Source organism: Mesocricetus auratus, unplaced genomic scaffold (assembly GCF_017639785.1).
Source record: "Mesocricetus auratus isolate SY011 unplaced genomic scaffold, BCM_Maur_2.0 Super-Scaffold_4256, whole genome shotgun sequence".
Classification (NCBI taxonomy): domain Eukaryota; kingdom Metazoa; phylum Chordata; class Mammalia; order Rodentia; family Cricetidae; genus Mesocricetus; species Mesocricetus auratus.
In genome coordinates, this window is record NW_024429182.1 from 67,094,552 (window position 1) to 67,120,652 (window position 26,101).

The 26,101-nt window shown below is 46.7% G+C and overlaps 1 long non-coding RNA gene across 1 annotated transcript; it reads right to left on the reverse strand.

Moving 5' to 3' along the window:
* Window positions 1-1,767: 1,767 nt before the first annotated feature.
* LOC110341238 lies at window positions 1,768-26,060 on the reverse strand. Its single transcript, XR_005879678.1, has 2 exons — window positions 25,390-26,060; window positions 1,768-4,255 (listed from the first exon to the last, which is right to left on the reverse strand). It is a non-coding gene; the product is annotated as an uncharacterized LOC110341238 (long non-coding RNA).
* Window positions 26,061-26,101: the final 41 nt, after the last annotated feature.

Below are 26,101 nucleotides of genomic sequence, written 5' to 3' on the forward strand. Positions count from 1 at the left end.
GGACAGTCAGGAGGCTGGGGTCCTATGATGGAATGAGTGTTCTCATATGAAGAAATATCAGGGAGTAGCTTGTTTTCTCTCTGTCTCTCTCCACACGAGGACACAAGAAAGTTCTATTCACCAGTGGGGAAGAGCCCTCACCAGAATTCAGTCCTGCTTTCACTCTGACCCTGGATTTCCAGCCTCCAGAATGGTGAGAAATAAATGTTTGTTCTGTCTGTGGTACTGTTATCACAGCCCAAGCTGAAGAATGACAGTTGGCTACCTGGCCTTTATCATCTTGGTATCATCCTGAATATTTATTTATTTATTTTTGAGACTGGGTTTCTCTCTGTAGATTTAGAGCCTGCCCTGGAACTCACTTGCTTTGTAGACCAGGCTGGCCTGGAACTCACAGAGATCCACCTGCCTCTGCCTCCCAAGTGCTGGGATTAAAGGTGTGTGCCACCACCACATGGCTCTGAATTTATTTTTTAACATATATTTATTTGTGGTGTGTGTGAGACAGAGAGAGAGAGAGAGAGAGATGTGTGGTGTATATATGGTGTGTGTGTGTGTGTGTGTGAGAGAGAGAGAGAGAGAGAGAGAGAGATGTGTGGTGTATATATGGTGTGTGTGTGTGTGTGTGTGTGTGTGTGTGTGTGTGTGTGTGTATGCGGAAGTCAGAGGCAGCCTGTGGAAGTCAGTTTTCTCCTGCTACCATGTGGGTTCAGGGATTGAACTCGCACCTTTGCTTGCTAAACCATCTTGCCAGCCCCATGCTGAATATTCCATGATGTGCTTTAGAGAGGAAGACGCATGCGCTTCTCCCTTTGGTTCTGACTGGTTACCTCCAGTGGGTCTCCAAGCTCTAAACTGAGTGTGTTCAGTTTAGTGTCCAAAAGGAAGATGGGGGCTCTGCAGCTCAGAGGTCATAGTGCTCAGCTCAAAATGAGGATGGATTTGGTGTCTGGCCAGAATACTAAATTAAGGGGTAATTTCTTTCCCATTATAAATCCATTAGGAAATTACAAATCTCAACTATGACATTAAAATATGGAATGGAATTTTCTTCAGAGTCCCTTAGGTAAATTTTGTTTTCCTGTGGTAAATGCAGAAATGGGATGACTTTAAGCCCTCTTGGTGAGGAATATGCTTCCAGAGGTAGCAGCCATGCCTAACAATTCACTGACTTGCAGTTAAGATAGTATTTTTAGGAAAGCTGACATAAGATCAGATGATGCTGGCTTCAGGCTGGAACTGTGAGCTCACAGGTACTAAGAAGTACCTCCTGTGTGCTGGGGTCCACTGGGTGCTGATCTGTGAGGTGAAGGATATATAGGTAAAGGAAGAGATGCAGAGAGACTCATAGACCCACTGCTCTGCACACCTGGGTTTCAAGACATGCCTGAGAAAAGCAATGCAGATATGGTTTGACAATTGTGATGCCAGTCAGAGTAAACTAGGGGTCCACCAGGACAAGGGAGACTACAATAGCAAAATATTAACTTATATACAAGACTTTTCTATAGCCAGAAGAGCTATGCACACTCAGTGAAGTTGGCATACATTTCAAGCAAGGTTAGTATACAAACAAGGTTAGTGTATACTTAACTAGGCCACTTCTGAATGTTACAATGTTTCACAGACAGGAAATTAGACTTTCAGCAAAGGACAAACCAAGACCCTGGGCTGCCAATGTATAGATGAGCAGAGAAATGTAACTAGAGGCTTTTCTGTCCGGCCTAGTCCCACAGTCACTTTCAAATAATCACTCAGAGACTTATATTGCTTGGTTGATAGCTCAGGCTTATTACTAGTTAGCTCTTACATTAAAATTAACCCATATTTTTTATCTATGCTTTGCCATGTGGTTCCTGGTTTGTTACCTTATTTTTTACATGTCTTCTTCCTCCGTGGCTGGCTGGTGTCCCCCAGACTCTATCCTTCTTATCATGCTCTGCATGGATTTCCTGCCTGGCTCTGTTCTGCCTTGCCATAGGTCAAAGCAGCTTTATTTTCAACTAGTGAGAAAAACACATATTCGCAGCATTCAGGGTCCCACAGCAGAGAAAGGCTCTGAGAAGCCAGCTACCTGCCTGGAGGCAAGTGCAGCTCTGGATCCTCTCCCAACTGCTAAGCTTCCACTGAAGCAGGGGAGTCATCTCTAGCTGGGTCATCAGACAGCAAAGCAGAGGACACCTGCAGTGAGGCTAATGGCCTGGGGGTGGGGTGGGTCAGGATCAACTCTTAGCACCCAGAAACTGTGGTTTGGTGGTGGAGAAGAGGACCTGGGTTGACCTCACCGGTAGAAGAGGGGAATGCATATGCAAATGAGCATTCTGTTTGATCTCCAAAGTTAGTTAATGTTCTACAAGAATAGCTGTGTATTGGTTACATCTAAGGTGGCTGCTCACCAGAGCTTACATCAAAATCTTTGTGATTGATTTTGCAAGGTGTGTATACTCTGACCACATACTAAATTTACTGGGTCAGGAAATTTGGGCCAAGCTCAAGAGATCTTGATGTCTAATAAACCCCATATTTGATTTTAGCATGACCCAAAGTTGAAAAGTGGTTGGGTTAGGAAGTGCTAGCTTCTTAAAACACAGCACTCAAAATCTCATCCGTTCAACAGGTCAACATTTGTTCTCATTCTTGCTTGGTATTTGGTTTTTTGAGACAGGCTTTCTCTGTGGGCACCTGACTATTCCTGAAACTCACTCTGTAGACCAGGTTGGCCTCACACTCAGAGATCCACCTGCCTCTGCCTCCCAAGTGCTGAGATTAAAGGCATGCATCGCCATGCCTGGCTTTGTTCTCATTCTTGTAGAAATCTATAAGCCATCCTAACAGTTGTCCACCAAGACATTATTGGCTTATCCTAGCTCCTTCTGTAAGTCTCTGTTATTTTCAGTGCCATCTTCGACAGCCTCTGGGTTCTCATGGGGCTTTTCTGTTCTTATGAGCTGGAAAGGAAAGGGCATGGGAGCCCTGTGGACCGTTTTGATGAGCCAGGTGGGCAGCAAAGTGTCTGTCTCAATTGCTTTCTCCAATGAGAACAAAGTCATCTGGTTACCCACACCTCCCCAATGCTGCTGGGAGAGGTAGTTCATTGACAGAAGAGATGGGTTCAGTGATAGCTGGCTGTCTACTCTAGCAGTGGTTAGCAGATACTGTCTAAGACATCTTTTTGGCTTCAACTTTCCTGATTGTTCATCTGTTTTTTTAGGCATAGCCCTCAGCTAGAACATCTGTGTGAAACTGTTTTCTTCCACATCCCATTTAAGCATTTCTCTGCATCATGTCTCCCCCAGATGGTGTCTCAACAAGCAAGGGTTATGTTCTGCTCACCACTCTTCCTTCTCTGCAAAACAGCCACCATAGTCTTCATGGATTATGGATTCAGATGTTACCTGGGTGAATGACTTAAATATATGATTGGCACACAGTTCTCAGTCCAGGGAAGAAGGGTAGGAGGCTGGTGTGGCCTGCCTGGTTTCTGCCCTGGTTCTCTCTCCTACTGGGAAGCCCTTGTTTAGCTGTGGTCTCGGTGAAATTGGGTAACAACAGAGTTGAGTCATTAGGCTGCTGGAAGGTTGAGTAAAGTTATGGCGACATCGAGGCTATGGAGATGATGTGCTGGTACGGCATCAGGCACATGGCTCCTGCTGTTGTGCTCATGTGACGAAGCTCCAGCCATCAGGATGTGGACAGACCAGATCATTTCATGTTTGTAAATGGCCTGTACAGGATGTTTGTCATCATGGAAAACAACATGCAGAGTCTCGTGAAGTCACACCAGGAGGAAGGACATTAGAACTCCTTACATTTCAGTAGGATTTTTGTGGCTTTTATGAGTCTTTCAGGAAACTTTGACTTTGCAGGATGTAGAGTGACTGTCACAGCTCTGCCTATCAATAAGCTGGCATATCAAGGAATAGACATGGCCATATTCTGAGGATAGCACTTCAGATTTTGCTTGCTTACAGCTCCACTGATGGTCTGAAGTCACATGATGTGACTTCCTTCTGCAACTGATTGGACCAGAGTGATGGAATCCAAGGCCAGAAGCCCTTTGGATTAGCACCATTCAATTTCTTTCTTTAGAGAACTAGAAATTCAAAGTAAGTGCATGTGGTCTCCTTGCCTTCCAGTGCCAGGCTTACAATGGCATCATCTCATCGATGCTAGTTGAAGGGAGGACTGCAGCAAGTGATGTGCTTGGACTCTTCAGGATCAAGTTTGTTGTCGTGGATAGAAAGCTGGAGAGGACCTGTGATTCAGGGAAAAGAGAGGGGAAGATGGAGGTGCAGACAGAGACAGAGACTCAGAGAGAGATGGCATCTCGGAGATGACCTATTCCACCTGATCTCTGACAGCCTTTGAATATGCACACCCCCTGGCCTTCTGCACTGCTCCTGACCTTCAGCAAATGCTTGGGCCCTGCCTCCAGGACTCCATCATAGGGGTCTGTTCTGCTGGGCAGCATTTCCTGACTTCACCAGCTCTTACTCTAGCAGTGACCATTTCTCAAAGCCCACTCTCCTCTGCAGCAGAAGCAAACTCTGGCTTCCCTGAGAGCATTCTTCAACCCTGCACTCTACTTTCCACCACATTCACAACCCCATTGTCCTGCTCCAGGGCTACTTCTGCTGTAGAGCTTGGAAGAGACAGGGCTCATCACTGACAGGCAGTATTCCTCCCACCTGTCTACCACATACGCAGCCACACAACAGCACATAAAGACTGCACACCACATACGTACCAAATGCCACACAGACACCACACACATGCCCACACACCATAGATACGTAACCATTCACACACAAATCAGACATACGCATCATATGCATATCACACCGTATAACGTAAACATCACCCACACACATGCCTACAGACACACGAATTGCACACATCCCAGAGAGAGCGCACCATTTCCTGCTGTCCTTCACGGTCAGGCTAACCCTCTCCCTTCTCCCTGTTTCACGCCACCAGCATCCTGCACGCAGGCTTCTGAACCATTCAGCAGTATTCAGGCTGAGTTCCCAGTTCCCTCTCATTTCCTCCTATTGTTCCAGGGAAATGTGTTTGGAGCTGGGTGTTTGTGAGCAGGAAATGGCCACAGAATGGCCAGTGTTCATCAAGGACAGGAGGGCAGCTTTGTGTGCTAACTCTGATGGTTCCAGGGGGGAGCAAGCCTAGACCTTCACTTCCAGACCCTTTGCTGTGGCTTCAGCACCTGTTTGCCGAATAGTCACTGTACCTGTGAAGAAAGCAAAGGAGAACCAGAGAGGCACGCTCAGGTCTAGAACAGCTGCTGGGGAGGGAGTATTTCTCATCTTTGTTGGTGCTGGCTGTGGGGATGGGGACTGTGTAGTTAGCCCCTGGCTCTGTGCAACCTCAGAGCTGGGCTGCATTCTATCCTGGCGTTGGAGATGAAGGAGATAGGGTCTGTCTGATAAGAGGTTATGCCAGTACTAGGAGGAAAAACTAAGGTTTGAACTCTGTTCTGCTGTTGGCTGGGTCACCAGGCCAAGTTGACTTTGGGAATAAAACAAAGCAATACAGAAAACAAAGAACATTTCTACTTCATCATATCTGGATGCACAGAAAAACAACAAAGCGTTAGTTTCCCCTGCACTATCGGGAACAGGGAGCAGCCAGGACAAATACAGGTCTCCTGGAGTTGGGGTTTCTTAGGGAGGTAGAAGAGTGCCTGCTGTGGGTTCTAGATCTTTCTAGACTCAGGTGAGAATGCCTGGTCCAACCAGGTGGCTTCCAGTAAGCAATCCTTGCTCAGGGCCAGCAGGCTGAGCCAGACTGCAAAATCAGCTCTGCCTGGGGACTTTCCTCCCAGGTCTAGAGAGGCGCTTGTCCCAGCACACATGCTGGGGACTTTCCTCCCAGGTCTGGAGGGGCCCTTGTCCAGTACTGGCCTACTCTCCTCTCCCCTTCACTTGCCTCCCTTTAGCAAGCAAAACTGGTGGGCAAGGTCTAGCGGGCTCTCAGTCCTTACACAATTTCTTCTTTTTCTTTTACAATGGAGCTATCATTCTCCAACCTACCATTTTGGTAATACAGTCCAGGTGCTCTGAGCTGTCTGTCAGGGTGCCTGCGGGCAAGCCACTGTTGGCTGGTGACTGATGGAAAACTAAATGGGTGCAGATAGATTGGATCCCAGCTTGGGTCACAGTTGGGCTACTGAGAAGAGGTAGGAGGTGGCCCCTGCAAAGGGCAGCTCACACATGCTCTCCTCCTACTCCCACCAGTTCTGCATAAAAGTGGTTCTGGCCCAGGAACTCCAGAATACTGGCTTGAAGATGGACTCTTATCTCCAAGATGAGACCCAGACAGAGTGCTCCCTTGAATCTGTTTCCCACTAATTCATCCAAGCAGTGGGATGGAATAGCAATTTCAAATGCATGGTTTTGCCCCCCCCCCCCCCGAGGTTCTGAATTCTTTTTTTTTCCTTTTCCTTTTTTCTGAGGGGGTAGTGGTGGTGGTTATTAGTGCCTTTAAAACTGTCCCCTGCAGATCCTGGTGCACAGCCACTCCAAGCAGACTCTTATACAGGATAGTACCGATGGGACTATATTCCAAACTCTTCATTTCTTTGTAGATGGAGAAACCCAGGCCCAAAGAGGCCAGTGACTTCCTTACAGACTCAAGACTGGGTGAGGATGATCCTTACCAGAACCCTCCACCTTGCTTTCCTGAGCCCCGCTCCGTCTGCCTCCCAGCTCCCGTGTGTCCAGACTCTGGGTCTGCTCAGCTATGCCAGACACAGGGACCAGAGAAAAAGCAGGGTGGTGGGAGCATCTTACAGGGATGTATAGCAGGGAAGGGCTGGGCTCTTATCAGCGGTGCATGGGGACCAGGAAGGGGGTTGAGATCCTACAGACAGTGCATAAGGGAACAGGAAAAGGCGGATCTGTAAAGTGGAGAGAAGCCCCAGGCCAGATGCCTGGCTGGACCTGAACTAGGCAAACCAGGGCAGAGTGAGGGTGACCACGTAACAAGGGCTGCCAAGAGCCCAACACAGATCAGGGGTGGGTGGGGATGGGGGCACAGCTGGCAGCTTGTGCATTGATTGTTGATTTTGGCCTTGTTTGTTCTTACCACAGGCAGGTCAGTTTCTGGTGGCATTCCTGTTCTTCTGGAGCCTTCTGTGTCACCTACATCCCAAAGGGCTCTGATAACTATGCCTGGGCCCCCATTCTGCAGGGGATGGTGAGACCCATGAGACCACACGCACTCTCAGACTTCAGTTTCAGTCTCTGGCAGCCAAGGGCTGAGGTGGGAAGGGCTTTGCCTCCTGGGTTGGTATCTTGAGGCTGTTTGTAAAACAGACTGGAAAAGCTATGGAGGAAAATAGATCTCCCTTCTGTATCTCTTTGCAGGTCTTTACTAAAGGGCTGATTTTATCAAGTGTGGCTCAGGGCCAAGTCTTTTATCTGAAGTGGGGCCCAGCAGGCCTGGCTTGCTCAGGAGCACATGCCACCTGGGAAACAGCCCCTCAGCTGTTCTGTTGCAGGTCTGGCCCCACCTACTCCCAGACCCCGCCCCCCAGCCTTACCTTCACAGCTGGAATGACATCTCAAATGGAATGCGTTTTTTAGGGTGACAGTGAATAATTTTCATAAAAGTACGATTTCATTTTCTTTTTCAAATTCTCAGTGGAACATATGACTATTAGCATTTTTAAAAAAAGTATTCAGGGGCTGATCTGGGGCAATTAGAGCAGTCACTTTAAAATCCCCAAAGTGCTCTGAAAGTGGTGTGCTAATGGTGATCAAATTATAGATGCAAGCAGGGTTCCCACTGGAAAGGGGGGGAGAAGAAAGCTTGCCTGAAGGATGCTCCACTTTGTAAGTTAGGAACTCAAGGACAACAGGGCCTGATCCCAGCTGCACATGGGGACATTACAGGCAAAACGAGCATCCTTAGCCTTAGTAGGAAGGAGGTCATGATCCATGATCCAGAACCCACGCCCACCCCGCCCGCCAGGTTGCTGAACTCTGTTAAATTGCCAGTTTCACCTGAAAGTTGGTGAGGATGAGAGGTCTCTTGGTGAGAAAGTATAAATCAAGGGTGGGGGCTGGAGGGATGGCTCAGTGGTTAAGAACAAGTACAGTCTGCTCTTAGTTCCCAGCACCCACACGAGGGGGCTCACACAACTATCTGTATTAAAAAAAGTAAACCAGGATGGGGGCTTGGAACTACAGGAGCGGTCCCTTCAGCATGCTGTAGACACGTACAATGGAAAGCCTTTCTCCTTGTTGAGTCTCATTTATCCTGTCTGTAAAATGGGCTTGTTGGGTGGGCCCTAGGCATGCTTTGTAAAAATGAGTCAATACCTCAAAACAGGTGGCAGTTCTTTTTTTTTAATGTGTCTCTAGAAAGGATTTATGACTTGGAAATGGAGTAAAGGGAGTAACTTAGTCTCCCTTAGCCCTTGTACATATTTTAAATAATTTTATTTGTTTATTTAATATCCTGGCTGCACTATCCCCTCCCTTCTCTCCCCCCCAGTCCCGCTCCTTCCCCCTATACTCTCTTTATCCCCTCCCCCACCCACTCCTTCGTTTCTGTTTAGGAAAGGGCAGGTCTCCCATAAGTAGCAACAAAACATGGCATCTCAAGTTGCAATAAGACTAGGCACATCACCATATGTTAAGACTGGACAAGACAACCTGGTATGAAGAGTAGGGCCCCAAGAGCCTGTGAAAGAGTTGGAGACAGCCCCTGCCCCCACTGCTAGGAGCCCCACAAGATGCTTGAGTGAGGATTTACCTAAATCAAAGCTGCAGCTGGTGTCTGGACCCCATCTCCCAATGACTTCTTGCATCTCAGAGCCTTTCCCTTCTCGCTGTCCCTCTTCCAGCATGAACTCTCCAGGCTGTCTTGACAGTCCTGCCTCCTATCTAAAACCCAGCCCAGCCCCTCTCGCCATGCTCCTGAAAGTTCAGCTTTCTGCTCATCCCACAGCAGCTTGTACCCTGGAAGCCAACGTGGCTACAGGAAAACATGCTGTATGGCTTCTCCTTGTGCTCTGCACTGTAGTCCCAGGCGTCTGGCCACACTCCCACTCCCTGGTCTTTATAAACTCTCAATGCCCCCATCCCCTGCTCTTTTACCCACTTCAGTGAAAACATAAAGCCACAGAAGAATCCCTGAATCCCTCCCTCATCGCCCCCCAAATCTCTCCTCTCACAGAGGTCTCTGCATCCAGATGAGACCAAATCTATGACGTCAGAGCCCACTTTCTCCCACCGGCTTCTAGACATTCTTCTAGCCATTTCTGACTTCCTCCAAACCCATGTTTTCTTCCTCTGTGGGTTAACGATACCCTCCGCTGTTCAAACATGATGGACATTTCCCCCGTAAACAAAACTCGTCTTGTGATTCCACATCCGCTCTGTCCACACCCGGCTCAGCTGCTTCCTGCCACAGCCACACTTCTTGAGGACACTGTCAATACTCTCCTGTCAATCTTCATGGTCTCATTGTCTTATTTCATTATTCTTTGATTAATTGTTCCCCTCATTGACTTGGTCTTAGCATGACATACATTTCCCAATTGTCCCTTAATATCCACTGGGAATTGTCTCCAAGACCCTGTTCATACATCAAAATCCATATATGCTTGGGCCCATTATATAAAATCTACGTCTAGCATATAACACACGCATACCCTTCTCTACATTTGAAATTATTCAAATCATTACTTATAGTACCCAATATAATGTAAATGTTATGTAAATACTTGTTAGGCTGTATTGTTTAGGGAACAATGACAAAAAGAAATGTCTGCACATGTTCAATATAAATGCACTGTTTTTCAAATGCTTTCAGTCTGGGTTGGCTGAGTCCTCTCATACAAAACCAGAGGATGTGGAGAACTGACTACATTAATACACCTTGCTCAGCACCTACTTCCAGCTCTCTGAGGCCAGGGATTCAATCAGACTTAACACCTAGATCTGTGCTGGTATAGGGAGGAAATACATATGTTGGTTTTTCAAGACAGGGTTTCTCTGTGTAACAGTTCTGGCTGTCCTGGAACTCACTTTGTAGCAAGACTGGCCTTGAACTCACAGAGATCTTGAACTCACAGAGGCTTGCCTCTGCTTCCGGGGTGCTGGGATTAAAGGTGGGAGCCACCCCCACCAAGATAAATAAATATTTTAAAACAATAAGCAGAATTTAGACTGTCACATACATGAATGAGTTATGAAAAAAACAGGACTCCCTCTATTGCATACGTAAGCATATGGCATGCTGCTTAATGTCTTCAGAGTCTCTGGGCCCTGATGGTACTAAGTCATGGCTCTGTTTTCTGTCTTACCCTTTCTCCCACATCCCTTTTCAGCAAAGGTCTATCTAGCTTCTGTTTTTCTGGATCCTTGATGGGAGGGGACTTCTTCCACAGCTTTATTAATGAGTCAATACTGAGTGAGAACAGAAACCAAGACTGAAGTAGGAGGTGACCTGTATTAGCCCCATAGCTCAGTGCCTTAGTGCTCTCCTCCCTCTTCCGGTGATGACCTTCCATGGCTTCTTAAACCACGAGCATAGGGCAAGACATTGATGGCATGATGTGTTGTTAAGATATTTCATTTGGGGGTGTAATTAATTCAGGCACAATTAGGCATTCTGTCCTCCAGTAGGAATTAATAGAAAGCCTTTCAATCAGCAATAACTACAGGATAGTTTCTGTCCCCAAAGATAATCAATATGACCCAGAAGAATGTTCTTCTGCCTTTAACGGGCCATGTATTCCTATCTGAAACAAGAGTGGAACATCCTACTCCCATCTTCATCCAATGACCCTGCCCTTGTTCTTTAGGTACAGTCTTTAAAATGGCACAGAGGTCAATGTGGCTTTTTCCAGTCCAGCTGCATGCCATGTTCCATAGAAAGCCATGCGCAGAGGAAAGGTGGTGTCAGTCACATCACGGAGGACATTAGTTACTGTCCTCCTGGAACCTTTCCACCAGAGTTGCCAGGGCCCTGTGGAGGGAATGGAAGCCCATGAGAACCTTTGTTTTGCCACCAGGTGATTTGTTCAGAAGTCTCTCTGAGCCAACAGACCTTACATGTTTTGAGGAGCACGTCTGAGTCATTGTTGGCACCTCTCTCCTCCTCTGTTGTACATGCCTAGTCCTAGACTGACCTTTGCCTCTGTTTCTCTACTACCTTTAGAAGGGAGTTGCCTTCTTGGTGAAGACTGTGTCCTGTCCAGCCCTTGCCAGATCTCTCTCCTAGATGAGATACTTGGAGTAAAGATTTTGTTGGGTCTTAGCCTCTCTGTTCTCTTTCTTCATTCTCTATTCTGTTTTCCTGTTTTACATTATGCATTGTTCTCGGGCCTCTGGGAAGTTCAGTGGGGTTCAGGTGGTGACTGTGGTCAGCAATGAACAGGCAAGGTTTTCATATGATAGGGACTGCTTACCTCTGAGACATTTATATACTACAAGGTAGAGGAGACTATAGGACAATCAGATTATAAGGGGGATAGAGAGGATGTTCTAAACAAAGGCATCTTTTACACTACAGATAAAAAGCCCCATGGGAATTAATAAAAATTCTGTAATTTTAGGCCTATCTGTTTTTTGGAAGTACCACAGTGTGAGCATTCACCCTCGAGTTTATTACATGCTAACCCAACAGGCTGATGCCCTGAAGGCACTGTGGGGATCCTGAAAGGGGACAGAAAAGCTACTAACTGAGCACCATTCTGAGGAAGCTCCTTTCTGAGATGCTACCTCTAAGTTCTCACCTTCCAGCTTCCCTCCAACCCTCACACAAAGGAGGAGGGCTGTGTGAGCCTGGGGCATTAAAATGGGTCATAAACAGTGAAGGCTGTGACCAAGCTGGCCAACAGAGTGCATGTGACATTGGGGGTAGCATGGGGACCTGTCAGAGCACTGACCTTTTGGGGTGTGATAGTGGATTCAGTAGAGTGCCACTCAGCCTGGGCTAATGCAACCAAGGCAAGGTTGAGTCAGTTTCTTTTCAGGAAGACAGAAGAATGCTGTCCTTAAACAGAGCACATCAGGTTCTGTTTAGCCTAGGAAAGAGTACCTTTTAAGAGACTGGACATCACCATGCATAAGTATTCATGCCCAGGGACAAGCCAAAGTCTCCAGCCCCTCCAGCCACTCTCCCTCTCCCACATTCATCCTCCCTCTGCCTCATCTTAATTCTTTGCTTTCCATTAGCCACAGAGCCAAGTTCCACTCCTGTGTTTAGCAGCAAACCAACCCACACAAAAGTGAGTCCCCTTCTTCACGTGACTCTTGAGAGAACTGAGGTCCTAAGGCCTAAAAGAACTGCCTGGAGTCACGAGCCAGGAAACAAAGAGAGCTGAGTTATTATACCAACTGAGTCTGTGATTCCATGTGCCATCCACAGTGGGGCTCCCAGGAGATTTTGGATTAACTTCACACAAATGTCCCTTAAGTGCTCCAAGCATTCAGTTGTCCATTTACCAAACATCTAATGGTGTTTAGGATGCATTAGGAGGCTGCCTCAGGCAGTGTGGCTTATGCAAGCAGCTCAGAAGGGACTACACCCTCATTTCTGTGATCTGCTTTTCCCAAGTCTCCACACTAACATTTCCTGAGCTTAGGGACTGAGACTTCCTGCATTGTTTATTGGTGAATGGAACAAGGAGGTGATGCCTGCACTTAGGTGGCTGTGTTTTCAATTAGCCATACTTTCTAAGGATTTGGTGCTGACGCAAGGAGACAAGGCACTGGTCTTCGTGGATGAAAAGGCAATGAGTGCTGTGTCTCTGGAGAGTTCTTATATTAGTCCAACAGCATGGATAGGAGCCTATTGCACTGGATGCTGGTGTATTCCTAGGTTTCAGTCTCAGAGTCTGAGAGGGCTGCTCCAAGGGTGGCTTCCTGATCCTGGTGAAGTTTCTTTGCAAGGTAGGTGGTGGCATGGACGGGTGGATCCTCAGATTTTACCTGTTTCTAACCCAAAATCAGGCTCAGAAAACTCTTTTCAGATGAGTCCATAATCTTTACAGTAGCTTTGTGCTTTTGAAAGTGTCCATCCATCCATCCATCCATCCATCCATCCATCCACCCACCAATATTTATTATCTATTCTCTATGGCCTCCAGAATAAATCTCAGGTTTCTGGTTTATCAATTCAGAATGGTTCTGCTCTAAGTAACAGAAAGCCTCAATTTAAACTAATTTAAGCTATAAGGAAATTTGCTACCTCAGTCCAGAAATACAAAGTAGGCCATGCTTCTAAGTAGAATGACAAGATTCTAACTCTACCTCTCCTCCATCCCATTGGCTGTGCCCAATCCTGCTTGTTGATATCTCCCTCTGGCTATCTCTAGGAAGACTCTCTCTTCCCCTGTCTTCTTTTTGTAGATGGCAGGGCAGGCAGTGCAGAACAGATGGAAGACAGGCTTTGGTGATTGGGCATTTTCTAATCCTTAAGAGAAATCAGGAGTTGATCTTCAAACATTGACTACTGGCTGTCTTTGGGTCATAAATCAGGCTAGTCTCAGTGGAAAAAAGATAAACAAACAACCACCTTCATTTGATTCCTGGAGCCCAGTGGCTAGTGGGAGGGACACAGCCATCTCAGCAAGCCTCTTCCCCAAGACTGCACTGAGAGTCCCTTTCCCCCAGAGCTTGACATTAGCAGTCAGTTGGCGAAGAACAAAACACAAGCTGTCTGCTCACCTCCCAGCTCTGACCTCTTCTGGCCTCAGAACAGCCTTCTTGCTTGTTACCTGGAGGGTCACTTTTTTTCCTCACCCAGTACTGAAGACAGTGGGAATAATGGCTCCCTTGTGTTGCATGTGATACTAGAGGCAAGCCTGCCAGGGCTTCCTGCGGCTCCCTTCTCCTGCCTTGCTCTGCTCCCAGTGCTTGTAACTGAGGTGCCTCAGGCCTACAAACCTCTTCTTCCTTTCTAAATAAAGGACAGAAGGTGGGGTAGCCAAGTGGGCTCTCGGCTACAGAACCCTTGATCCAACAGAAGGCATTGAATTGAGTGCTGTGTGTGTGTGTGTGTGTGTGTGTGTGTTTGTGCATGCATATATGGAACTCAGAGATAGTCCTGGATAGGTTTCTTCAGAGGCTGTCATGGTTAATTTTTTAGAATCATTTAGGAGGAGGGATTCTTAAGTGAGAACATGTCTCCATAAGATTGACCTGTAGATAAGTGAATAGAGTTGTCTTAACTGATGCTCAGCTCACTGGGGGCAGTTCCATCCCTGAAAACATGGCCCTGGATGATATAGGAAGACAGCAATCCATGGGGAGAAAGCTAGTAGAAGCATCCTCCAAGGTCTCTGCTTCAGTTCCTGCCTCTAGGTTCCTGCCCTGCTTGAGTTCCTGCCCTGACTTTCTTGGATGATGGGCTTGCAACTGTGAGCTGAAACAAATCCTTTCCTCTTCAGCTTGTTTTTGGGCATGGTGTTTTATCACATCCATAGAAACCCTCAGGGAGACAGAGGTCAACCCTGGATGTTGTTCCTCGGGCACTTCCACATTATCTTTTGAGATAGCTTCTCTCACTGGGACCTGGGACTTATGATTTAACTGACATGACCAGTCAGTGAGCTTCAGGGATGTCCACCTGTTTCCTACTACACAGTGCTGAGATTATAAGCATATGCCTTTACATCCCGAGTTTCATGTGGGTGCTAGGAGTCGAACTGAGGTTCTAATGATAGCATAGGAAGGTCTTTAAAGACTGAGCTATCTCCCCAGCCCCCCCACCTTTCTTCTATATAATCCTTTGTCTAGATGAAACTGAAAGGAGCTGACTGGCCTTGTAGAAGAGTTTTGAAAGACACTTATTGTGCATACCCCTCATTTGTGGAAATCACAGGAAGCCAGAGAACAGGGCTTAGTGTGGCCAGCTGGAAGGTTACTTAAATGTACTATTCTGGGTGGGCAGGTTTGACTCTGCTATTGTCTGCTACCCAAGACTTCAGTGGTTAGACACATTTAATCTACTCGTGTGTACCATGTGTTCAGAGGCTCAGCATCCACTGTCCTACAGAGAACCAGTGATTGACATGGCTTTGGCTTCAGTGGTCCAGCATCTCAGCAACAATAGGAGGCTAAATAGCATCATCCACCTGCTGTTCCCCAATTCAACCAGAAATGACACTTGCCATTCCACTCCTGGTCCCTTGGCAAGAACTCATCAATTACATGGGAAGGCAGCTGTGAGATGTAGGAGCTCTCATGGCTACTTGGTGGGCAATATTGTGTGCACATAGGTTGGGACAGGGTACCTTCCAGGCTATAGGGAAGGAAAAGAAAGAGACCCTGCTTGGGAACCCCTGAGCATCCCACCTGCAGTGGTGAGAGAAAGAATAAGAACTGGATGGGGGCTAGATGATCTCTGGTATAAGACAGTGGGTCAGCTGGACTCGTGAGCTCTGGCCACACCGAAAGTGATGAAGTCAAGAGACACTGGGAATCTACTCTAGGGATCTGGGATCTGGGGAAGGGGACAGGTACATACCTGAATTGAGGCTGTGGTAGTGGGTTAGGGGAGGAGCACAGTCCTTGATTTATCAGTAGAGTCACCAGGCAGGAGATAATGACAGTTCTCCAGCTCTCCATCCAGTGACTGTCATTCCTTGGGTGTGAGTCAGAGGGGCAGGATAAGCTCTGAGGGACAACCAGGAGTGCAGTGGTGAATGTGCCCCGCAACTGCAGGACACAGTTTTGAAGGCTTAGGATGAAGGCCGGACCATGGAACTATGAGCTGGTTGGTGCACCACTCGGCTAACCAAGCCTAGCACTGGCTGCAGGGCCTTCCTCCCTTCCTCAACCTGGTTAGACAAGCGGAGAAACCAAGCCAGCTGCTTTCCACAGACCAGAGACAAATACATTCAGATTAAAAAGTTCACACGTTTCCATGGAGCCAAAGTTCTGATTCTGGGAGTGGATAAGATTCCTAATGTGAACAAACCCAACCTGGAGATGGCAGCTAGGCTGGGACACAGACCTTATGCTAAGTGGTGTGTTCTTGTAATGCAGGGGACCTGGTCACACAAACCCGTGTGCTATTAAATACTGGGGTAGATGGTGTGTTCTAGAATCTTAACCTTCCTGCCTTCCTCCCTCCCTCCCTCCCTCCGTCCCTCCCTCCCTCCCTCCCTCCCTCTCTCTCTCTCTCTCTCTCTCTCTCTCTCTCTCTCTCTCCTTTTCTTTTCTTTTAAGATAGGGTCTCACTATATGGCCCTGGCTGTCCTAGAACTTGGTTTGTAGACCAGGATAGCTTTGAACTCATAGAGATCTGTCTGCCTCTGCCTCCCAAGTGCTGGAATTAAAGGTATGCATAACCACCACTACCACCAGGCTTGAAGGATCACCTTTAAATCACTTCAAACTCACTGCTCAGCCACCAGGAACAAGATCCCACTGCCCTTAGTAGGAGTCCTTATCTTACTTCTGGGATGAATTAGGTACTCGGGAATGTGATGGCTGCTTTTGGTTGTCAACTTGACTATATTTGGAATTAACTAAAGCCCACATGGCTGGGAATACCTTTGAGTATTGGATGGGATCATTTGAGGGGAAGTACATGGAGGGAGGAAGCTTGCTCTCTGCCCACTTGCTCTTGTTCTCTCAGGCAAGTCCATTCCTTCACTGGCTTGGAGCCTACTTCTTCAGGATTCTGGTGTATACTGAAGACCAGCTCAGACATCCAGCTTCATGGACTGAAAAACTACTGGATTCTTGAACTTTCAGGTGGGAGACAGCCATTGTTGAAACAGTCAGACCACAGCCTATAAGCCATTCTAATAGACTGATAGAATTCACTCAATTCTGTGTCTCTGGAGAACCCTGACTGATACAGGGACCCACTAGAAGAACATTCTTTGCAAATGTATCAAGCCTTGAATTTCACTCTAGCCATTTCACAGATAGTGAAGGTGAGCCAGAGGGCTATATCATTGAGGAAAAAAAGGGGGAGATGGGAAAGGGAGCCAGAAGCTGGCAGATAGAATCCTGGCTGCCTCCTGCTCTCTGCAGAGGACAGCACAAGCCTCCTAGAGGCATGGAGGACAGCTCTATGTCTCAGGAAACCCATAGGGAAGTGGTGAACTGGAGGAATGTGGCTGCCCCTGCAGAGCCCTCTACCCAGGCAACAGGCCCTGGTGCCTTCTATTAGATAGAATGTCGGTCTACAAAAAATATTCCTCACACAGGCCAGAGAAGTTACCATGGTTGGCTCCTTCCCAGCAGGGCTGAGTCAGCAGGAAATCTGCCAAGGTGCAGCAAACCTCATGTCCTGTGGGTTCCCTATGTTGATATTTTTAAACGCCCAGGCTAATAGCTCGAAGACTGCCAAATGTGTAGTAGACATGCCACCCTCATGGGTCCTAGGTCCTGTGAGGGGTTTGTAAATGCATGAATGGTCTAGCAGCCTTGGAAGGTGGTCAAAGCAAGTTTCTTATTTATGAAACGAGCCAAAGAATATTAACTTCTCAGAGCTGCAAGGACCTAGAGATTTTTCAAGGGTGGAGGGTTCAGCAGGACCAGCATTAAATTTGATTTCATCTGTTTATTTATTCATTTGCCATGCTGGACATTGACCTCTGGCCTTGAACATGCTAGGAAAAGTGTCCTATTACTTTGTCACACCCTCAGTCCTGCATGGTATAGTAATGAGCTATTAACTATGGCTTTCTAAGTGTGAGGTCTCCCTTTTCTTACCTGGCTGCTACCTTTACCAAACAGTGCACAAGGATTTCCTCTATGAGCCTTTGGATCTATGAATTGGCTCAAAGGACCTGACTGGCAAGGAAGTGTTGCAAACATAAAGCTTTAGAGAAAGCCAAGGCATAGTTACTTTGGTATGGAGCAGGTCTTGAGCAGCTGAGGGACCTTGTTTCTTTTTTTAAAATTATTTATTCATCTTTACTTTATATGTATTAGTGTTTTGCCTGTATTATGTCTGTGTTAGGGGGCTGAATCCCCTGGAACTCATTACAGAGAGTTGTGAGCTGCCATGTGGGTGCTGGGAATTGAACCTGGGTCCTCTGGAAGATTAGCCAGTACTTTTAACTGCTGAGCCATCCCTCCAGCCCCAAGGGACCTTGTTTCTTTACAGTGTACTTTTAACTTCTCTTTCAGGGCTTCATAGAAAGGGGCTATATTCATCTTCATTTTTACGATTCAAAGAAGAATTGCCCAAGAGCTAGGGATGTAGGTGGAAGAGTTCTTGCATGGTATATGTGAAGCAGATGTGGTGGGGTGGTTTATAACCCCAGATCATGGGAGGTAGAGGCAGGAGGATCATCCTAGACTACGCAGTGAGTTTGAGGCCAGTCTACTCTATACAAAACCCTATCTTTAAAACTATCTGTCTGTCCATCAATATATCTATTTATCTATCTATCTATCTATCTATCTACTATTATCTATCTATCATCTGTCTATCTATCATCCAACTATCTACTATCATCTATCTATCTACTATTATCTATCTATCTATCTACTATTATCTATCTATCTATCTATCTATCTATCTATCTATCTATCTATCTATCTATCATCTATCTCCCAGTAGTCTCTAGAAGTATGTTCCTCAACTTTTCCATCACTTGTTCAGTTCTCTGAATGAACTAGGAGACAACTTTTCTCATAGCTGCCTGCTAAGGAGACAGCTAGGGGCGCTATTCCAGACTCAGGATGGAAAACTTAGGCTAGTTGAGGACAAGAAGTGTATAATTCTAGCTCTTGGAGGGCAGAGAGCAGCCTATTCTATATAGCAGGTTGAAGGCCAGTCAGTGATACAAAGTGAGACCCTGTAGAAGAAGAGGATGAAGAGGAAGAAGTAGTGATGTAGGCAGGTGTCAGCTTCAGCGGATCTAATACAAGTTACAGTCATCTGATAGAAGGGAACCTCAACCAAGAAAATGTCCCAGTAAGACTGGACTGTAGGCAAGTCTGTGGGGCATTTTCTTCATTGATGATTGATGTGGAATGGCCAGCCAATTATGGGCATTGCCACCCCTGGGCAGGTGTCCCTGGAGTGTATAAGAAAGTGAACTGAGCAGACCAAGAAGAGCAAGAAGACCCCCCTCCCTCAGTTGCTTTGGGTCAGTGCTTTATCACAGCAATAGAAACCTTAACTAAGAAGAGAGGAGCAGCAAGGAGGACCAGGAGTGAGTCCAACTGTTTCTTTCTGAAATGCGGACTCCTGGTTGCTTTGGGTTTCCTCTCCATTTTTCAGCTCCTCTTCAGTCTAAACCCTATTCCTGTCCCTTTGCCCACAGTCATAAGCTGAGACACCACAGGGCTGGTGGGAGCCTCGGGACTCTGCTATTCCTGGTGTATGGATGGCACATATTGAGAGTTTATCTGATTTGTTTTTGTGAGACAGGGTTTCGTTATACAGTGCAGGCTAGCCTTGAACTTAAGCAGTCCTTCTGTTTCAGTCCTCTAAGTGCTGGGATTGTGAGCACATGCAGACATCTGGTGAGTCTTAGAAAGTTTTCACTGTGAGAAACCATTGTGCTCTGGTCTTTGGCCTCCAGCCCTTGCTCACTGCCATGTTCTAATATAAATTCTTTGTTTACTTTTCAATCTTTTTACTTTGTGATAATTTTTTATAGTAAATGATAGTGGTCTTTTGTATTTCAATGAAAACAAATGATCCTTTACGGATGCTGTTGAAGCCATTTTCACAGTGGATTATTTCCCAATGTAAGTGACACTAGCAATACCTTGGAAGAATCTTCCCTCCATCTTAAACCCACCGGTCTGTGGTCAGCCTTGCTCCCCGACACCCTAATTCCTCCCATACCCCATCACCGAGACCACTCCCAGCAGCTACATAGCTCTATCTGCAGACATTTCAGGATATGAATGTTTCCCTGTGAGTGTGTTAATAAGACAAGGGGTTGGAAGTGTAAATCATGGCACTGAGAAGTCCTAGCTATGGTAAATGCCTAAAGGACCTGGAGTGGCTGTGGTTGAGGACTTCTGCTCAGGCTAGCTCCTTGCTGAGTGCCTAACTAAGATCTCTGCAGCTAGAGAGGGGGCAGCAACCAGCTCTAGCCCTTGTTTGCACATATCTTTGCAGACTAGGGGCCTCTGAGGGTAGAGTGGGGCCCTGGGACTCCTGGGTGTGCCTAGAAGGAAGTGAGTGAGCAAGCAGATTTGCTTCCTAATGCAGAAGGGGAAATGGGCCAGAAGTTGAGTGACCCCCGTGATGACCAATCTTACACAGCACTTGGCTGAGCCTTGAGATGCTTAGATGTTCAGCCAATGGGATGCTGGGTATATCTGTGAAGGGTTCTTTTGGGAAGAAGTGGACATTGGAATCAGCAGACTGAGTGCAGATGATTGTTCTCCCTACAGTGGGTGGGCCTCATCCAATCAGCTGAGAGTGTATAGAAGAAAAATCCCGAGTGACAAAGGTTCTCTTTGTACCACTCTTCTCTTGACTTCTGTGAGCTATTGCATGGTATTGCTCCTTATCACCAAGGCTGGGGTGACATGTTACATAGCTATAGGACACTGGATAGAAACAGTGAGTCAGTCCCATTATGTCCACTTCACTGGATGGGTAACAAGAGACTTTGGTGTAAACTTGGAGAGGGAATAGCCCAAAAGACCATCCCGTTCTACCATTCATATCCCAAGGAATGATGTGGGACACAGAGATGTCAAGGCAAATGAGGTTCAACCAGAATCTGGGGGCTTTGCAGACATTCTTTGATACACCAGATGCATCTAGAAAAGCCCCAGGATAGAGGAGAGGGGCTTGATCTGGGTGCTCCCCTCCCAGATGCTCACCCACAGCCAAAGCCATACATACATTGAGTGGTGATTTCATCAGTGATTTCCAAGGGACCGATTTTCCTACAGTTGTCATTAATCTAAGAGTAGATTAATTCCTAGACACGGACACCAGTGTCTGGTGATGCCATTGACACAGAAGTCCTGTCTGAATCAACTTGAGAAGCTGATGGGAGATGAAACCAGAAAAGACTACAGTTGTGGGGGCCTTTGCTGACTATATAGACCTCAATGGTCTTTTTGGCTCCATGGAGACTTGAGACATGAATGTCAAAGTTTTTGACCAGAGGGTTGATAGGACCAGATAATGTTTGGGGAAGAACCTGTTGTATATGAAGGAAGAACCAGTCAGTAGGGGTCAAAGGAGGACAGGGACAATTAGCAGGAGAAGGCTGAAGTGACAGCCTCAAGAGAGAATGAACATGAATCTGAGGGAGCCTGTGACATTGGAACCCATCAGGACCCAGGGCTCTATATTTAAAACACCCCAGGGACTTTACAATGAGCGATGAGTCAGGCTTGAGACCAGGATGTTGGCTAACTGGCCTGGGAAAACACAGTGTCAAGACCTACAGTGGCACTCCTGAAGGCACCCAGGCAGGTGCACGTGACAGCATCACAGAACTGGAGTGGTGGGGGTTGGATCCACAAGGAGATGCAGGGGAGAACACATCACATCAGCTCGAGGCACCTGCCTGTGGGCGTCATTCCCATTATCCTCCCAAGCACCATTTTGTAACATTTGACTGCATTAAACCCTCAACCAGGAAAATGAAATTTATCTAGTAGGTACAGGTATTTCACATTCAGGGCAGGTGATGATGCTCACCATGTCAACAGCTCATTTTTGTTGTTGAGTGGGTTGTAGATCTTATGACAGAAGCAAGTAAGTGTAACGCTCCAGGCTGTAAACTTGATCTTATTGGCAAAATGTCTATTATGCAGCTAAAAACATCTAGTTAATAGGCACTGCCCTTCAACAATCAGTAGCAACCGAGTCCTGCGTGGTGATAACAGTGACATTATGTCTTTTTTTATCACCCCTGGGTTCTTTATGCTGCCAATTACAGGGCATGTGTTCTTCTCTGGCTTCCTAGACCACACTCCCATCCTCCCGGGGGTTTTCTTCAGAGGATTCTGGTTGTGTTGGCAGCATTCCCAAGTGTCACTGGTGGGGGGAGAAGATTCGACTTTTAGGAAACAGGGACAATCACAGGAGGCAAAGACTGACAGACAAGTCACTATTCAAGCAGGTGACTCCAATAGAGCCATTTGCCAAGCACCTACAGGGTGTGCCTGTGGCACCAGACTGAGCTGGGGGCTGGGAATGCAGTAACATTCCAGATGCCGCCGCTCCAGAAGAGTTTTGAAATCTTAATGATCTGGCAGTGGGTTTTTTGTTGTTCTTGTTTTGGAATAACTGCCCCTCCATCCCCATTAGCATAGACAGTTTTCATGTGAGTGTGTGTATGTTTGTTTAAAACTAGCTCCGACCTTTCTTCCCTGAATGTTCAATGCTGAGTCAAGCCTGCCACTTTAAGGAACCTCTTACTCTCCTAAGTCCTGTAGAGGATTTGGATCGGGTGTAGGAAATTTTCACAAGAACCCAAATTTCACGTCGATTTGTGATGGATTAGCATACCAAAATTGGTTTAAAGTGCACTTAATGGATGCATTACTGTGGGAGGTTCCGCCTAACCAGAGGACTTCTAAATTTATAAAAATTGAAATGCACTTCGGGTTACTGAGGAGTCTAAATTTGTCAAAGTCACAGGGTGGGAAGCAGGTCGTTGCAGAAATATCAAGTCAGGGCTGCCCAAAAAGAATTTGAGCCTCCTCAATGACTTCTAGGGTCCTTAGGTTGCAGGGCAAAGCCCTTTCCACGGCAGAAACAGAATTGATGGTGATTATGCCCATCTTTCAGATTGGAAGGCTTAAGAATGCCGAATGGGAAAGTACTGCTTGTCCCATTAGGGTCTCTGGAGGTTCCTTTAAGGAATGAACCTTAGTTATCTCAGTGGCTCCCTTATTCATCCTAGTGTATGACACACAGTAGGTGTTCAAAGAATATTTACAGAATAAATGAATGAATGTGACTGTAAGGGCTTAGTAGGTTCTTTTTACAATGCTCCGATGTCCTTGTGCAGTTCCTTATAAAATCCTTACTCAAGTTATAATTGACACTCATTTATTTCATTATCAGTCAATTTTGTGTCAACTAGATGCAGGTTTCAATAATGATGTTCACCCATAATTGCTACTTTGTTTCATGTAGCCCAATAATTCTGCTTACCACTTTCCTGTTTTTAAAGATTTATTTTTTAATTTAAGTATACAGGTAAACATTTGCCTGTGTGTATGTCTGTACACCATGTACATGCAGTGCCTGTGGAGGCTGGAAGAGGGCATTGGATGTCCTGGAGCTGGAGCTACAGTGCTGTGAACTGAACTCAGGTCCTCTATAAGAGCAACCAGAGCTCTTAACTGCTGAGCCATCTCTTCCGCCCCTGTGCTAGCAGGTGCTTTGCCATAAACTCACTGCTATAGTGGATCAGCCAGCTATTGCGACAATAATGCTGTGTAACAAAACAGCTTACAACAGATTAGCTTTTTTTCCTACCCTGTTTATATGTGTGTGTGTGTGTGTGTGTGTGTGTGTGTGTGTGTGTGTGTGTGTAGGTCAGCTGGAGTGCCTCTGAGTACAGCTGGAGCTGGGATAACTTGGCTCCAGGGTGCAAGCTGAACTCAGGGCTGCTTCATGGTGTTCATTCTGGAGCCTGGCTGGAAGACGAAGCTCCTATTTAAGACATGCTCTTTATAAGGCGGGCTACTAGACTGCAACAGAGCAAGCCTGGCCTCGCAAGAGCATTTCCAGCTTCTGACCCAGTTGTTCCCCAATATCCCATTGTTCCCCCCTCAAAAAAAACCCAAGTCAAAACCACAACCATGACGTGGTGGCAGGGGAGATGTATGTCACTGTTACTCTTGGGAAGTGTTGCCTGCCACGTGTGCATATGGTGAAATGTAATCCTGTTGTTTCATATGAAAGGAGAAATTTCAACTATAGTGTTTGGAGTTGGGGCCTCTGGGAGGTGATCAGAATCAAGTAAGGTCACCAGAGGGTGAAGTCCTGTGACTAGACACTTGTGGCTTTATAAGAAAAGGGAGACAGACCTGAAGGCACAGGGACTCAAGATTCCCTGCTGTGTGATGGTCTGAACCACTTTGGGAGTCTGCCAGTAAGAAAAGAACTCTGCCACATGCTGGCTCTGGAGCCTTCAGGAACATGAGGTAAGCAAACTTCTTTATTTATAGTGTTAACCAGCTTCAGGTGTTTTGTTCTACTGACTGGCCACCGTGGAAGACTAGTGACTTAGGAAGAGGAGATTTATGCAGAATTACTTAGTAGGTGTTGGAAGTAGAATTTGAACCCAGGTACTCTCCACCCCATCACAATGACCTGGAAATGAATGCTGGGGAGGGCATGCTTATTGTCTTAAACTTTTTGCGTTTGTTTCTTACTCACGAATTGCCGAAGGCCTACCAGCACCAGTCTCTCTCAAGTTCTTATCCATTCATCCCTTGCTCCCTCTCTCCACTCACACAGGACATTTGGGTGTTGTCAGAGCGCTTTGGAATAACAGGTAACACCTGGATACTTTTTTGAAATTAATATTGAGGGAGGAAAGGAAAAACTCCTTCTGCAGGTGATCTCAGGAACATGTATAATACTGTTGGAAACTCCCGGTGGCACTCATATCAAAGCGACACAGGGATTTTACTTAAAAACAATTTGCTCCCATGTCAGCTGTGATTTCTGACACCTGAATTTGAAAGTCATCTGGGTGGGCCCAGCGCCATCTCTATAATGGGGCATGTATTGGAAAGTCCCCATACGTGTGGCCCAGGGATCATGTTCCACACACTCTTACAGGAGGGGATTTCCTACTTGCTATTTCCAAAGAACCTTCCCTGTGTTTGCTTAGAGGGGCTGCAGGCTCTGCTCTGACAGCTGCCTGGCCCAGGACTCCGCTTGCAGGCGCCTGCACAACCCACCCTCTCTAACAGCAACCTGCACTGTGTCCCGGTGCAATTACTCGAATATATAAACCTTACTGAAAGGCAGTCTTTTCTCCGGAGCCAATAAATAAGCCCCAAAGCCACAACATGTGTAAGGCCATGAAAAATGGCATCATTATCTATTGGGAATTGTGAACTCTGCAAAAACCAGCTCATTGTATTTTTAGAAAAAAAAGGTTTTTGTTTAAAAAAAATAATAAAGACCTCCAAATCACTAGGCCGAGTCTACACGGGGGAAAAGCGATACCGGGGGAGGGGGCCCAGCCTCATTGCTTCATTAATCTTTCTTTGCAGATTTTTATGTAAGAGGCAGTATTGTTGGAAAACAAGACAGGGGTTTTTGAAGAACTCGCCTGCCATCCATGGTTCCCATCTGCAGTTATAATCCTCTGACTGTGACCTCTAAATCAGTTGCCATGGATGCTGAGCCAGAGTTTTACGACTTCAGGGTGGTAGTAGCTTCTAAGGGTTGGAACCTCCGGTAAGAGAGAGGGGGACTCACATCTCTCACCTTTCTCACGCGTGCCAGCATCCTACAGTTGAGAGAGCATTTTCCTGGTTGCTTCGAGAAACAAGGTGCTGGACTCTGGCCATGGGAACATGGGCAGGCCAAAGACTGTGCCTTCTCTCCTGTTCCCAGAGCCTGGGTTTGGTGCTCCAGAGGCTGTCCCGAACAAATCTTAAAAGTTTAAGGTGTCTTTACATTAATCGATTGCATCTTCAACTCACGACCTGGGGGTTGACCACTGGAGCCCTTCCTTGGAGCAGCCCCCGTGGGCCACTGCGGCAGACAGTGGCGCTCAGAGTTCTGCAGAGTCTTACCTTCCAGAAGAAGCAAACCTACAGGGCTGAAGAGCTAGTCAGCCTTTGTAGGATGCAAAAATACAACAGAGGGCGCCGAAACCACTAGCATCAATGGCCTTGAATATCAATGTATGGTCTGCCTCCTGACAGCCAAGTTCCTTAAAACTGTCTCTGGTAGCCCGGGTCACTGCTATACACACCAGGTTTCGGTTTTGCCTTTTCAGAGTTACCGCAATACAGAAACTGTATTTACTTGCAGGGCGAGGGGGGCGGGGACCAAACCCACCGCTCAGCGGGGCGCGCACGCCTTGATCTCGCATTCCAGACTCGAGCTGATGTGTGTCAACGCGACGTGGGGCGGGGGGGGGAGGGTTCTGTTCAGAGGTTTCATTCGCCATCTGCAAGTCACTCCCAAACTT